General features: G+C 49.5%; 1 protein-coding gene across 4 annotated transcripts in view; it reads right to left on the bottom strand.

Annotated features, from left to right (window-relative positions):
* The window catches only part of cfap94 (cilia and flagella associated protein 94), a 175,356-nt gene that overhangs the window by 97,546 nt on the left and 62,888 nt on the right, over nt 1-14,922 (bottom strand). The gene's annotated exons all lie outside the window — the stretch shown is intronic.

Genomic DNA, 14,922 nt, shown 5'->3' with positions numbered 1-14,922 from the left:
AAAGGTAAGTGTACCATATGCCTTTTTCACCACCCCATTAACCTGCCCATCTGTCTTCAAAGATCTATTTACAAACACGCCAAGTTCTCTTTGTTCCTCAGGACTTCCCTGTCTGGTGCCATTCATTGAATATTACCTTGTCAAATTGCTCCTTTAACAGTGTAACAGCTCACACTTTTAGGATCAAATTTCATCTGCCACTGTTCTGCCCATTTGATCATCCCATTTATATCTTCTTGTAACCCAAGACTCTCAGCCTCACTGTTATCTTTGTGCCATCCGCAAACTTACCGATCCTACCACCCACATGGTCATCTAAGTAGGTTTTATATAAATTATGAATAATAGCACAGATCTAATCATGTGGGACACAACTGCACAGTGGCTTCCAGTCACTAAAGCATGTATTTTCATTATGTATCCTCATGTATTTATCGTATGTTCTATGTTTTCATGTATGGAGCAATCTGCCTGACTGTAAGCAGAACAATACTTTTCACTGTACCTCGATATACGTGACAAGAAATCTAAACCTACCTTTCATGCATGAAAGGACAGGAATGCGAAGGTGCTTCAGTACAGTTAGTCATTATTGATTACCAGCTATATCAAAGGATCGGTGCAATTTGTCTTTTTTTTTTGTCTTTATTTATTATTGTCAAAAGTAGGCTTACATTAATAGTGCAAATGAAGTTACTGTGAAAATCCCATAGTCGCCACACTCTGGCGCCTGTGGAGTAACCAACTAGAAAGCAGGTCATCTTCGACTGGGTACTGTGTAATGAGAATGGAAGCATTGCCAATCTGCCTGCGCGAGGCCCCTTGGGGATGAGTGACCATAACATGTTAGAATTTTTTATCAAGATAAAAATAATCTTTATTGTTATAAGTAGGCTTACATTAACACTACAATTAAGTTACTGTGAAAAGCCCCTTGTCACCACACTCTGGCACCTGTTTGGGTTCACAATATCCAAATTACCTAATAAGCGCGTCTTTCTGGACATGTGGGAGGAAACCGGAGCACCCAGAGGAAACACACGTAGACATAGGGAGACCATGCAGACTCCACACAGACAGTGACCCAAGAAGGAATCAAACCTGGGACCCTGGTGCTGTGAAACGACAGTGCTAACCACTGTGCTACCGTTCAAAGGGGGTTCAGGAACAAGAGCAACCCAGGCGGTCACACACACAAATCTTTGAAGGCGGCAGGACAAGGGGATGAATCTGTTTTGAAAAAAGCATAGACTCGTTGGGCAAAATCGTCTCCGATATCAGAAAAATCCGATGCTTGGCGGGAAAGCAGTGTTGAGTCCACCGACAGCAAAGGCATCATTTTCTGACGTATCATGCGGCACGTAGTCATTAAATATTGGCAGGCATGGGTTCCACCCCGTATCACTGGCAGGCGGCCTCTGATTCACCCACCCCGCATCACCTCAGTGCTTCACTATCCGGGCGCCACAATTAAAGGCACAGCAGCCACACTTCAAAGTTCACTGGGAAATGATGGCTGCCAGGAAATATTCTGCACCAAATTTCTCCAATGGCTCCCTGGAGGAACTGCTGGATGCAATAGTGACCCACTATGACATCATATACCCACACTCTGGTGAAAACCTTTTAGCGAGATAACAAATCCAGGATGAGAGGTGGTGGTAGTATGGTCAGCGCCAAAGCCATTCAGAAGAGGACAGCCATCAGTGCTGGAAGAGAATGAATGATCTCCTGCATTCCGCCGGGAAAGTCACTCTTCTCATCACCCTTAACTCACACACTCATATAACTATCACACATCCACAGTGATCTCACTCAGTGCCAGCTGAAGGGGCACCACCACCCACTCTCCCAGACCACCTTTGTCTCTCCAGCAGGTCATGACCTCATCTCATCCACAGCCCCATTTACCACCCACACATGCCAGGCATCCTTATCTTCTGGCCTGGTGGGTGTCCTGCTTACGCTCTTTCCATCTGTCTTCTTGCAGTACACATGGCAAAAAACAAGAGGGAGAGATTCCAGGCGGTGGAAGGATGGCAGAACTGAAGATCGTCAAAGACATTGGGGATTGAGCGCCTCAGCTGGCTGGCAGAGCGTGGACTGTTCCTGCGCTGATGGGGAGGATGGCATTGATTAACTAAGTGAGGATGCAGCACTGCACCAGCCATCAGACGATAATGTTGTGAGTCATGTAACCTGTTTCTCAGATCCCTGCCATGCACGAATAACCTCCCCTTTCTTTTGCAAGCATATCTGAGAAGCAGCCAAGGGAATCCTCAGCTCCAGCCAGATCCTCAGCTCCAGCTCTGACAGCAGCATGGGCCATGATTACTCAGAGCCCTAAATGGAAAAACCGTCACAGCGCTCACCCATGCGCTCCCATCAGCACACCTCAGTGGGACCAGGTTTTAGAACATCCTCAGGGTTGCAAACTGTTGAGCACATCACAATGTCTGATCCACAGCAGGTGGAGGCACGGACATCCCAGGGTGCCGGCCTTTGGAGGATTGAAGAAGGCCAGGAGTCAGCTGAGTCCCTGTTATATGACAAGCCTCTGGATGCAGTCCTATCTCAATTGCTGTAGCTCCAAAGACAAGTTCGAGAAAATCAGGAAAGGATATCTGCTCCACTCCTCGGATTGCAAGGCTACATGGTGAAGTTTATCCGCTTTCAGTCTGAGGTGACTTCACCGATTGGTCAACGCACCAAGGTCAACACTCGTAGGGTGGCAGCCACAGTAGAGACTTCTGTCCTGCACTGCTGCATACATTCCATGGTACAGCCACTTGCTGGCTTCCACCAGGGCCAATGCCAGAGGACAGCATGGCTTCTTGAGCTCAATACAGCTGCCGCTGCATCTCAAAGAGGAAAGCAGGGGCCCTCCGTCACCCATCAGGTGGAGAAGCAGCTTGTGCACGCCCTGAGGCTATCCACCTAAGTAAATATGGGAGTGTCTAGCCCATCTGGATCCCCTTTTACTACGACCATGTCAGCTCCAGCTACACAGGCTGAGGAGAGTGACACACAGTAAGATTCTGAAAAGAGGAAGGGTCCCGCAGGTCTTGGCCCTCCGGAGGATCTCCACAAAGATCATCAAAGATAATAAAGCATAGCAGACAGCAGGTTGTCTCCACCTCCACTGTGGATGTTGGGGATGTACCTTGATGTAGCATTAGGGTAACGAAGGTTAAGAAGTTGGAGTTGCAATGTGCGTGCACCACTGTTAATTGCTTATAAATAGCGTTGACGTCTGTAAATAAACTCCCACTAATTTCACCCTTTCTATGGCTTCTTGTTATGATGAGCTGTGTTCTTGTCATTCTGAAGTGAGAATTCCATTCCTGCACAAGATAAAGGCAGGGTGCTCGGTCCAGGGCTTCCTCTCTGAGGTTTGTGCAAGCTTCCCAGCACATTGATGGCATTCCTTCACAGTGACTGAACACATCGGTCATGCCGGTATCTCAATGGCAATTTGGATGTCCGCCATAATGTACTAGGCTGGCGCCACAAATTCCAGTCATTGCCAATGTGTGCTCTCTCCACTTCTGAGGTGTGGCTGGCCTCCCTATCACATATGCCACAGCCTATGGTGACACTGTTCCTCAAGGGTTCAGCTTGCGAAGGATGCTGTGGAATCAGGAGAGGTTAAACTTGGATGGGTGGGGGGCAGTGGCGTGCAGAGGGGGGGGGGGGGGGGGGGGGGGGGGCAACGGTGCGTTGGCCCCGGGCATCCATTGGATTGCATCCATCAGAGAAGGAAATAATTTTTAATTTAATTTTTTTTTTAAATATTTTTTTTAAAATTTAGATTACCCAATTATTTTTTTCAATTAAGGGGCAATTTAGCGTGGCCAATCCACCTACTCTGCACATTTTTTGGGTTGTGGGGGCGAAATCCACGCAGACACGGGGAGAATGTGCAAACTCCACACGGACAGTGACCCAGAGCCGGGATCGAACCTGGGACCTCAGCGCCGTGAGGCGGTTGTGCTAACCACTAGGCCCCCGTGCTGCCCCAGAGAAGGAAATAAGATAGCAATTTTAAAATTTCAGCGGTGATAAATCAATTTTTGGAGGCTCACCGCACTGCAGAGGCAGTTGTTAGCCCTTTATTCCTTTAACATGGTGTACCCTTTCTGTCTAGAGAAAATGATGCTTCTCCCCATCCCCCCACACGCATGCGCATGATGTACGGGCAGTTGTTAGCCCTTTATTCCTTTAACATGGTGTACCCTTTCTGTCTAGAGAAAATGGTGCTTATCCCCATCCCCCCACACGCATGCGCATGATGTACGTGGTGCAACCATCAAAAGCAACAAGCAGACGTGGCTGTTCGTTCCTGCGTTTCCTCGAGTCATAACTCGTCTTTTCTTCAGCTTTTTGTGCATCTAGATTAGTTCTTTTACCTACTCAGGTCAGTGAGTAGGTAAAAATAGCTCTTGAACGGGTGCAACTACGTTTTTTATTGTTTTTTTGGTGATATTTAATGAAATATTTACGTGGGATGTAGTAAGAGTGAAGCCTGGATGATCAGAGGACTGCTATGGCATTTAATCTCGGAATAGGAGACATTTATTCCTTAACATGCTAATATTCGAATACAGATACCACTAATTTGCAAGTCTATGATATAAATTGCACAAATTATCAGTGGAGAATCAGTGTGAAATAATTTGATACGAAGGAACAAAGAAATGAAATATGGTTTATCCGTCTGCAACTGACCGATTGTTTACCATTTTCTTCCCATTTTCTCATGCGTCTTACGGTTTTTGAGATCGAAAATGAAATGTTACAAGTATTTCGTGTACAACCGAGTGGAGCACAGAACAGGAAAAAAAAGAGGGCCAGAGTCGAAGAAGAGTCCCATCAAAGAGGGGCATTAGATGCATGGATAAAAAGAAGTAAAGAAGTAGGAGAACCTGGAGAAGTAAAAGATGATGTGGGTGCAGAGAAGGATTTTTCTGATACGGATTCAGCTCGGTCAGAACATAATACTCTCTCTCCTCAGTCTCGTTGTCAGGATGATGATCCATGTGAAGAAAATAAAGAAGATTTTAGCATATTTTTGCAAAGAAGCGATTTTGGCTGTTTGAAGAAACCGATTCCAGATCATTTGAAGATGACAATATTACAACATGGCCCTGAAAGATATCAGAATAAAAGTGGCCCATTTGCTGAGAAGGATGGGAGATCATTTTCCAAACAGTGGTTTAATAAAGTTTCCACAAACGGAGAAATTGTGGAGAAAAAATGGTTGTTATACTCTCCATATCGGAAAGCATGGTACTGTTTTGTTTGCTTTTTGTTTTCAAAGGAGCATTTGTCATCTGTGTCAAACTTTGGAAAGGAAGATGGTTTCTCCACTTGGAGAAATTCATATTGATGAAAACAGAAAAGTAGAAATAAAGGAGACATTTCTGGGATTTTTCCAAGTCAACAAGAAAGATGCAGTCAGCCTGGTAAATAAAATTCAGGAAAAATTGGAAGAAGACAAAATTTTGTGAACTGCGAGAACCACAGCCTCAATTTGGCCTGTGTCCATGCAAGTGAGGTGCAACCTGTTGTTGTTACATTTTTTGGCATTCTAGAAAAACACTTTACTTTTTTTTCTTCATCTACTTCTCGTTGGGAAGTGTTAAAATCATTTGTCACTCGGACTGTGAAAAGACAGTGTGACACAAGATGGAGTTCTAGCCATGATGCTGTGCAAGTAATCCACGAAGAGTGTGACAACGTTATTGCAAGCCTTCAACACCTGCTGGAAGGAGAATTTTCAAGGGAAACTAAATCTGATGCAGGATCGCTACTGAACTCTATTCAACAGTTCCCGTTTATAGCTTTATTAAATTTTTGGTACTCAGTTTTATCATCAGTGGAGAAAGTCTCAAAAACGTTTGCAGGATCTGAAAATGGGGTTCCATGAAGCTTCTTGTGATCTGAGAGGACTTATTCATATCTTGAATTTGAAGAATGATGAAATTATCCACAATGCAATAGATTTAGCCAATGAATATTGTGAAAATTGGGGAATACCAATTGCACGAACAAGGAGAAGAAGAATAATGCCTGGAGAGTCAGCAAGAGATAGTGGACTGACGGCACAAGAAGAAATGAATAGAGTAATGGTAGAGATTGTGAACAGATTAAAAACTGAAATTGAAGACCGCAGTGTCCGTCTTCAAAGACTCAGTGACCGATTTTCTTTTCTTCTGAACTTGAATTCAGTAGTGATTGAAGATGAACAAGAAAGAGAGAAATTAAAAAAGGAATGTTCAGACTTTGCAAATTATTATGACAATGATGTGGTTGCAATTCAGTTATATGACAAAATTATTGATATTGTGATGCTCCTTCGAGCTGGAGTTCCCCCTGATCCTAAAGATGCTCTGGAGTCTTTACTGCAGTCTGGGAGGGATGTCTTTCCGACGCTGTGTGTTTCATACAGATTACTGCTTACAATCGCAATTTCAGTCGCAAGCTGTGAAAGGTCATTTTCAAAACTGAAATTAATAAAAACATATCTGAGGTCTTCTATGTCACAGGAGCGACTGACCAACCTGGCTTTAATAAACATTGAAAAAGAATTTCTCACAGCTGATGTAAAAAGTGAAGTAGTTCAGGTGTTTTGTGACAGGAGGTATCATTTGGGGAAAAGAACTTAATAAATTTGATTGATTTATATTAAAATCGGATAAAGCGTTTATTTCATGTTTCATCTGTGTTTATATATTCAAAATGTTTTCCTTTCTCATAATATTTCTCAGTATATTAGGCCTTATACTTGAGTCTTTGGGGCATACAATCAAGATTTGCCCCGGGCATCAACAGACCTCTGCACGCCACTGGTGGGGGGGGGAGTCATGTGACGTGAGCATGGGAGTGGCTGTGGGAATGTGATTATAATCTGTATATACATGTGTCTATATTGTAAGTGCAGTTGCACTACCTGACCACCAGGGGGAGTAGCTCTGGGAATGCTCGAGAATTGTACTGGGCTTCTCCCTTGGCTCCGCCCAGGACTCCTCCCCCTGCAGCTGCTGTATAAAGATCAGTGCCACATGGTCAGCCGGCCAGTTCACCGAAAGTTCAATGGCTAAGAGGCCGGCTCTGTTGTGAATATATTAAAACCGCTATTCTAATCCTACAAGCACGTGTCCGTAGAATTGTTGGTTCCAACAATTTAATATACTCAGGAAACAGTCGAAGAAATCATGGAAGCAGCCCTCAAGCCCGGACGCCTAGAACTCGACCCGCAGGATGCAGAGGTTAAGGAAATTTTTTCCCACTGGCTGAGATGTTTTAAAGCCTACCTGACAGAAGCCAGCACCGCCGAAACAACGGAGGAACAAACACTCAGCCTACTGCACGCGAGGGTAAGCCACAGAATCTCCACACAGCTAAATCCGGCCGGTTCTTTCACCGCAGCGCTGGCGATATTGGACAAAATGTACATTAGGCCCATTAACGAGGTTTATGCACGCCACATGTTTATGACTCGCCGTCAGCGGCCTACAGAAACGCTAGCCAAGTTTGTAAGGGAATTGAACAATCTTTCCAATGACTCTAATTATCAAGCTGTTACCACTGCTGAACATAGGGAGCTTGCTGTGCGGGATGTTTTCGTGGCGGGCCTTAGGTCTAACTATGTGCGCCAAAGACTGCTAGAAAAGGGGGCCCAGGACTTAGACACTACTGTTGAGGCTGCTACCAATATGGAAGTTTCCTTCCACAGCCTCACCTCGTTTCCCGCAGACCCCGCAACCTCATCGTGGACCCCCGACCAACAGTCCCCCCAAGCCTGTGCCGCACGGCCCCCCCAGCTACCGCGCTGCCAAAGCCAGTTACTCTGCTGCCCCAGCCAGTTACTCTGCTGCCCCAGCCAGCTACTCGGCTGCTCCAGCCTGCCATTTCTGTGGCCAAAGCCAGCACCGGCGGCAGCACTGCCCGGCCCGTAACGCGACCTGCAGCAGCTGCGGGCGAAAAGGACACTATGCCAGAGAGTGCCTGGCGAAGGAAGCCCCAGCCTCTAACTCTCCCACGGCTCAAAGCACTTGTTCCGCCCCAGCCTCTAACCCTCCCACGGCTCAAAGCACTCGTTCCCTGAATTCACAGGCCTGCAGGCCCCCGAAATGCTGCAGCCTGTATGCCGACTCCGCCCCTACCCGACGTGCGACTCATGGGGGCGGCCATCTTGGCAATCCTCCTCCATGCGGCCTGACATGTGCGACTCATGGGGGCAGCCATCTTGGCAATCCTCCTCCATGCGGCTGGCCATGTGCGACTCATGGGGGCGGCCATCTTGGGATCCATCCCCTTCAAACTCTGAAACTCACCTCGACGACTACAAACTCAGAGGGCAGTCATCACGGGGCCACTCCAGCACAGCTGATCGAGCCGCCGACTACCCGCATCTCAGTGCAGTCACCCTGGATCAATCCCGCCCAAGCACCAACGAAGTTCGATGGCGGAGGTCCAGATCAACGGGTACAGCACGCCATGCCTCTTTGACTCCGGGAGCACCGAGAGCTTTATACATCCAGAGCTGGTAAGATGCTGTTCGCTTTCTATTTTTCCGGTGAGCCAAACTATCGCCCTCGCTTCGGGCTCCCACTCAGTCCAAATCCAAGGACGCACCGTTGCTACGCTCACAATTCGAGGTGCTAGTTATTCGAAATTTAAACTTTATGCCCTGCCCGACCTCTGCGCGCCACTCTTATTAGGCCTGGATTTCCAGTGCAACCTCAAGAGCCTCACCCTCAGCTTCGGCGGGCCCCTGCCCCCACTCACTAGCTGCAGCCTAGCCACGCTGCGCATCTCCCCCCCTCCTCTCTTCGCCAATCTCACTCCAGATTGCAAACCAGTAGCTACACGCAGCAGGCGATACAGCCTACAGGATAGGGTCTTTATCCGATCGGAGGTCCGAAGGCTGCTCAGTGAGGGGATCATAGAGGCCAGTAATAGTCCCTGGAGAGCTCAGGTGGTGGTCGTCAAGACCGGGGAAAAATTTTGCATGGTCGTCGACTATAGCTAGACCATAAATCGCTTTACGCTCCTAGACGCGTGTCCCCTCCCCAGAATTGCAGACATGGTTAATCAGATCGCCCAATATCGGCTGTTTTCCATGGCGAAGTCTGCATACCACCAGCTCCCAATCCGCCCGGAGGACCGCCACTACACGGCATTCGAGACTGATGGCTGCCTCTTCCATTTCCTCCGGGTCCCTTTCGGCGTCACTAACGGGGTTTTGGTGTTCCAATGAGCAATGGACCGAATGGTAGACCAGTACGGGCTGCTGGCCACGTTTCCGTATCTGGACAATGTTACCATCTGCGGCTATGACCAGCAGGACCATGACGCCAACCTCCACTGTTTTCTCTAAACGGCACAGAAATTAAATCTCACTTATAACAAGGAGAAATGCGTTTTCCGCACAAACAGACCGGCCCTCCTCGGCTACGTCGTGGAGAACGGAGTCCTGGGCCCAGACCCGGACCACACGCCCCCTCTTAGAACTCCCCCTCCCTCATTGCCCCAAAGCCCTTAAACGGTGCTTGGGGTTCTTCTCATACTACGTCCAGTGGGTCCCTCAATATGCGGACAAAGCCCGCCCACTCTTTAAGGCCACACGATTTCCCCTGTCAGCTGAGGCGCGCCAGGCCTTCAGCTGCATCAAGGAGGACATCGCCAAAGCAGCCATGCGGGCGGTGATGAATCCACTCCCTTTCAGGTTGAGAGCGACGCCTCAGAGGTAGCTCTAGCAGCCACTTTAAATCAGGCAGGGAGGCCCGTTGCATTTTTCTCCCGTACCCTATCCGCTTCAGAACTCCAACACTCCTCAGTCGAGAAGGAAGCACAAGCCATCGTGGAGGCTGTTCGTCACTGGAGGCACTACCTCGCAGGTAGGAGGTTCACTCTCATCACCGACCAACGATCGGTTCCCTTTATGTTTGACAACTCGCAAAGGGGCAAAATAAAAAATGATAAAATCCTTTGGTGGAGGATCGAACTCTACACCTACAGTTACGATATTAAATATCGACCGGGGAAGCTCAACGAGCCCTCGCGCAGATCAGCCATCTGAAAGCCATCCCCGTTGGTGGGGTCACCCGGCTCACCCACTACATTAGAGCCCGAAACCTGCCTTTCTCCAACGAGGAGGTAAAAGCGGTCATCAGGGACTGCCCGATCTGTGCAGAGTGCAAACCGCACTTCTATAGACCAGACAGGGCCCACCTGGTCAAGGCTTCTAGGCCCTTTGAACGCCTTGCGATCGATTTCAAAGGGCCACTCCCCTCCACTAACAAGAACATTTATTTCCTCAACATCATCGACGAGTTCTCCCGATTCCCTTTTGCCATTCCATGCCCTGATATGACCTCCCACACAGTCATTAGGGCCCTGCATAGTGTCTTCACCCTGTTCGGTTTCCCCGGCTACGTGCACAGCGACCAGGGTTCGTCCTTTATGAGCGACGAGCTGCGTCAGTACCTGCTCGACAAGGGCATCGCCTCGAGCAGGACTACCAGCTACAACCCCAGGGGGAACGGACAGGTGGAGAGGGAGAATCTAACGCGACAGTCTGGAAGACCGTCCTACTGACCCTCCGGTCTAGAAAACTCCAAGTCTCCCAATGGCAAAAAGTCCTCCCAGGCGCGCTCCATGCAATCAGATCCCTCCTCTGTACAGCTACAAATCAAACCCCTCACGAGCGACTCTTCATTTTCTCTAGGGGCACTACCACGGGAGTCTCACTTCCGGCGTGGCTGAGGAAAACAAGCCCGGTCCTCCTGAGGAAGCACATCAGGGGGCACAAAACTGACCCCCTTGTTGAAAAGGTGCGCCTCCTCCATTCCAACCCCCAGTACGCATTCGTGGAGTTCCCAGACGGTCGGCAGGACACAGTATCCCTTCGGGCCCTGGCACCCGCTGGATCCAGACCCCCCCCACCCCCGCTGAGTAACCCCTTACCCCGTTCCCTATGCTGCCGCCCCCCTCGCGCCCCCGATTCCGCAAGCTCACCCCACCGGTTCCACGCGCCAGAGCCAGCCCGCCCCCAGTCTCCGGTCGAGCCAGAGGTGTATAAAGTTCGGACGAGACCCGCCCCGGAGTCTGCCATCGTACCCCAGCTCTCAACACCCACCCAGCCACCGCCAGAGACTGCAACCCCGGTGCTCCGCAGATTGAAAAGAACAATTCATCCACCGGACAGACTAACTCTGTGAGCCACCACCCCCGCTGGACTCGATTTTTTTCGAGCTGCTGTATAAAGATCAGTGCCACATGGTCAGCTGGCCAGTTCACCGACGCGCTCCATGCGTTCAATGGCTAACAGGCTGGCTCTGTTGTGAGTATATTAAAACCGCTATTCTAATCCTACAAGCACGTGTCCGTAGAATTGTTGGTTCCAACAGTGGCTACATTGTTTGGAGCTCCAGTTCTGCTTGTTTTTTAACCCAATTTTTTTATCAGTTTGCACATTTCTTTTATGTCTCTTTTGACATAGTTTTTAACTATGTCCCATAGATTTCTTGGTCAATATTTCAGCACTATTGAGTTGAGACAAAATGCTTCAATCCTCGTTGAATTGTGGCGGCTGGATGAAGTTGGGGTGGGGCCTCCTCATTAGTGGCACAGCTGCTTTTGAGAGGCTTCCTGCCCTGACGGTGCGGTGTGTTCCGTCAGGTGATGGTTGCTAGCGATGACGTTGATCCATTTGAATGACTGAACTGCTGATTGTCAAAGCCTAATTTCAAAAGATGAGAAGCGTTTTTATCGAGGCTTTGGAGCCGCACGAGGAGGTTTTTGTGACAGTCAAAGCACTGTCTTTGGTGGACCGAGGGAAGATATTTAATCCTGTCTCCAAGGCATGTGGTTAGGTTGGCCTTCCAACACCTGTCCTATGTTGTCCTGTTCCTGATGTGGCCCAGAGGAGTTGGGGATGGCTGAGTCCGCCGGGTCATCTCCCGCTACTGGAGTCTGGATTGTTGGTTGCCTGGGTGCGGGTGAGATGGCATGTTGGAAGGAATAAGATTTTGCGCTTGGACTCCTTGGAAGATCTTGAAGAGTGCTTACCTGTCTTTAACCTGCTTTATCCTTTCTTTCTGCTTTTTTCCATCGCCAGTGGAAAGTCTTTATCCTGATAACTGCCTCGCATCTCAGTTGTCATTCTGGACTTCGCTACCTGATAATAAAATTGTTGTCTGTTGATGTCAATTTATTTGATTGCAGGGAAATTAATTATGTGAATGTGTTCTCCTGCACTGCTGGTGATCCTGATTTAATCGTCAGAATTCTCCGATCCTGAGACTAAATGTTGATGCCAGGGCAGGAATTGCAGACTTCCATGACAACAAAACAGGCTCCGCACCTGGACCGATTTAGCAACTGTTGAGGGGCTAGTCCCAGTGCCACGTCGAACACAATCGATTCCAATGAGAAAGGTGCTCGATTTGCCAGCTCCCGACACTCAGGAGGCTGACAAGCTGCAGCCGCATATACACACTTTACGCCCCACACTTACTTATCCCAGCCAACAAGATGGCACTGGTTGCACTGGAGTATGCCCATCCCACTGAAGGGATGGTTGGGGCCAGAGTGCACCTAGCGGGGTGCCCTGGAAGATACCTGTGGCCCGAACTTCACAGTGGGCAGTCCGCGGTATCCACGACTGCATGGCTGCACTGAAGGCTGCATAATGATGTTCCATACACACCCAGCCTGACCTCACAGCCCACCTCCTGGCCACCCCCCCGCTACTCCCCCCAGCCTTGGCAGAAGCCCCCCCCACCGGCCAGCCGCACAACTATCAGCAAACCATGGCAATGTTGGACATTTTCCGTATCCCCGCTCTCTCCCTCAGCAGCCATTGCGCCTGTTTCAGATTTTTAAAAGCACAAATGAATCTGGTCGTCGGTAATTCGTCCCGGTGGCGGCGGAGAATCACAGAGGACCTGGAAAATACTGGGTCAGGCCCGTTAATGATATATCAAAGGTGTTTACTGTATGTGCTGAGCGGAATGGAGGCACCTGGAGAATTGCGATTTGGCATGAAACCGACACCGCCGCGATTTCAGTGTCAAAGTTGATTCTCCGCCCAATTGTGTTTCCCGACTCCAGCGTCAGCCGATGGAGAATCTAGTTTATATCATGTTAAGCTGAATGGTGAATTCATGATTTGTGCAAAGTATCTTCGTCCTAATGTATCCTGGGGAGGAGGGGTGGAGGGTTTGGGTTGGTGGGATTAATTCTGTCCTCGCCATGTTCGAGAAAGGCTCCTCCAGTGAGAGTTCATCCATTTTTCTTCTTCATTATCCTGTTGAGGTCTGGGGTTTGTTAGACTCCCTTTTATGGAGGGGTCGGCTGTTTCTCCTGATATGGGTTTCCCACTTTGACTGTTCTAACTGCTGCCAGAGCTCTTGTGGGTGAGGTTGTTTTGAATTGTTATATCGTAGGAGGTGGTTTGTGGATTTGAGGACAGTTTGTGCTCTTCTTCACTCTTCTTCTGACTTTGAAAGTTTTTGGGGACGTTGCTTCCACTTCTATTTTTGTATTGATGCACGTGAGGGTTGGTTGTGGTGGTGTTGGATGGTGGGCTTTGGTTTCATGGGGCGCGATTCTCCGCAACGGCCGACGCCGGAGGGAAACCCGGAGTGTTTCACTCCGGTGTCGGAGACCGCTCCTTGTCCCCTATTCTCCCCCCGCCGGGGGGCTAGGAGCGGCGTTGCGAGAAACCCTCTGGAGATCTGGAGAAGAATTTAAATTGTGCTGTAAGAGTTAGTCAATGTTTCCTTAGCACTGGGGTTCTCAGGGCATTGTTTTCTTCTTCTGTCATTTTGTTTTGTAGCTGTGGGTCTATCATGTTGCCTGTGTCCTGACTGGGTGCAGACCTGACATTTATCCGTGGAAGGAACATGTTGGGGATTTTGTCCCTGATTTATCTGGTCTTATTTATTCCCAATTATGAAATGACTATTGTTTACCTGCTATACATTGATACCTAGAGCTATACTTCTGCTTTCATTTGTTTGATATGAATTTTTGTAAAAAATTGAAAATCCCAATAAATAGACATTTTTGAAAAAAACTTGGATTGGTGGGTTGATCAACTGCAATGCAGATCTGGGGCGGGAGTCTCCCCTACCCTACGGGGCGGGGAGTCCCGGCGTGGCGGGGAGTCCCGGCGTAGCAGAGTGGCGCCAACCACTCCGGCGTCGGGCCTCCCCAAAGGTGCGGAATTCTCCGCACCTTTGGGGGCCAAACCCTCAAATTGAGGGGCTAGGCCCGCACCGGAGCGGTTGGCACCACGCCGACTGGCGCCAAAACCGGCACCAGCGGCCTTGGATGCCCGCCGCCCGCGCCGGGGTAAGGCCTTCGCCGGTTCGTGCATGCGCCGGTGGTGACGTCAGCGGCAGCTGCCGCTGACGTCACCACCGGCGCATGCGTGCTGGGGGATTCTCTTCTGCGTCCGCCATGGTGGAGGCCGTGGCGGCGGCGGAAGGGAAAGTGTGCCCCGACGTCACTGGCCCGCCCGCCGATCGGTGGGCCCGATCGCGGGCCTGGCCACCGTGGGGGCTCGCACCGCCGATCCCACCGCCACCAGAGGTGGTTCAAACCTCGGCGGCGGGACTTCGGCACATCGCGGGCGTGAGAATCGCCGCAGGTGGCTCGCCGCTCAGTGCGGCATGTTTCCCCCGGGAATTGGCGGGGGCGGGATTTTCGGCGGCCCCGGGCGATTCTCCGATCCTGCTGGGGGTCGGAGAATTTCGCCCCTGATCTCTTTGGCTTCATCACTATCACTAGCACTAGTCCAGGCTGGTCTCCCACATTCTAAGCTATGTAAGCTTGAGGTCATCCAAAGCACTGCTGTCCGTGTCTTAAATCATAACCAATTCCCTTTCCCAATTGCCCTTCCACACA

Source organism: Scyliorhinus canicula, chromosome 11, assembly GCF_902713615.1.
Source record: "Scyliorhinus canicula chromosome 11, sScyCan1.1, whole genome shotgun sequence".
NCBI classification, from domain to species: Eukaryota; Metazoa; Chordata; class Chondrichthyes; order Carcharhiniformes; family Scyliorhinidae; genus Scyliorhinus; species Scyliorhinus canicula.
Note: the sequence above shows the minus strand (reverse complement) of the source record. Positions and strands in the feature narration are given on the sequence as shown.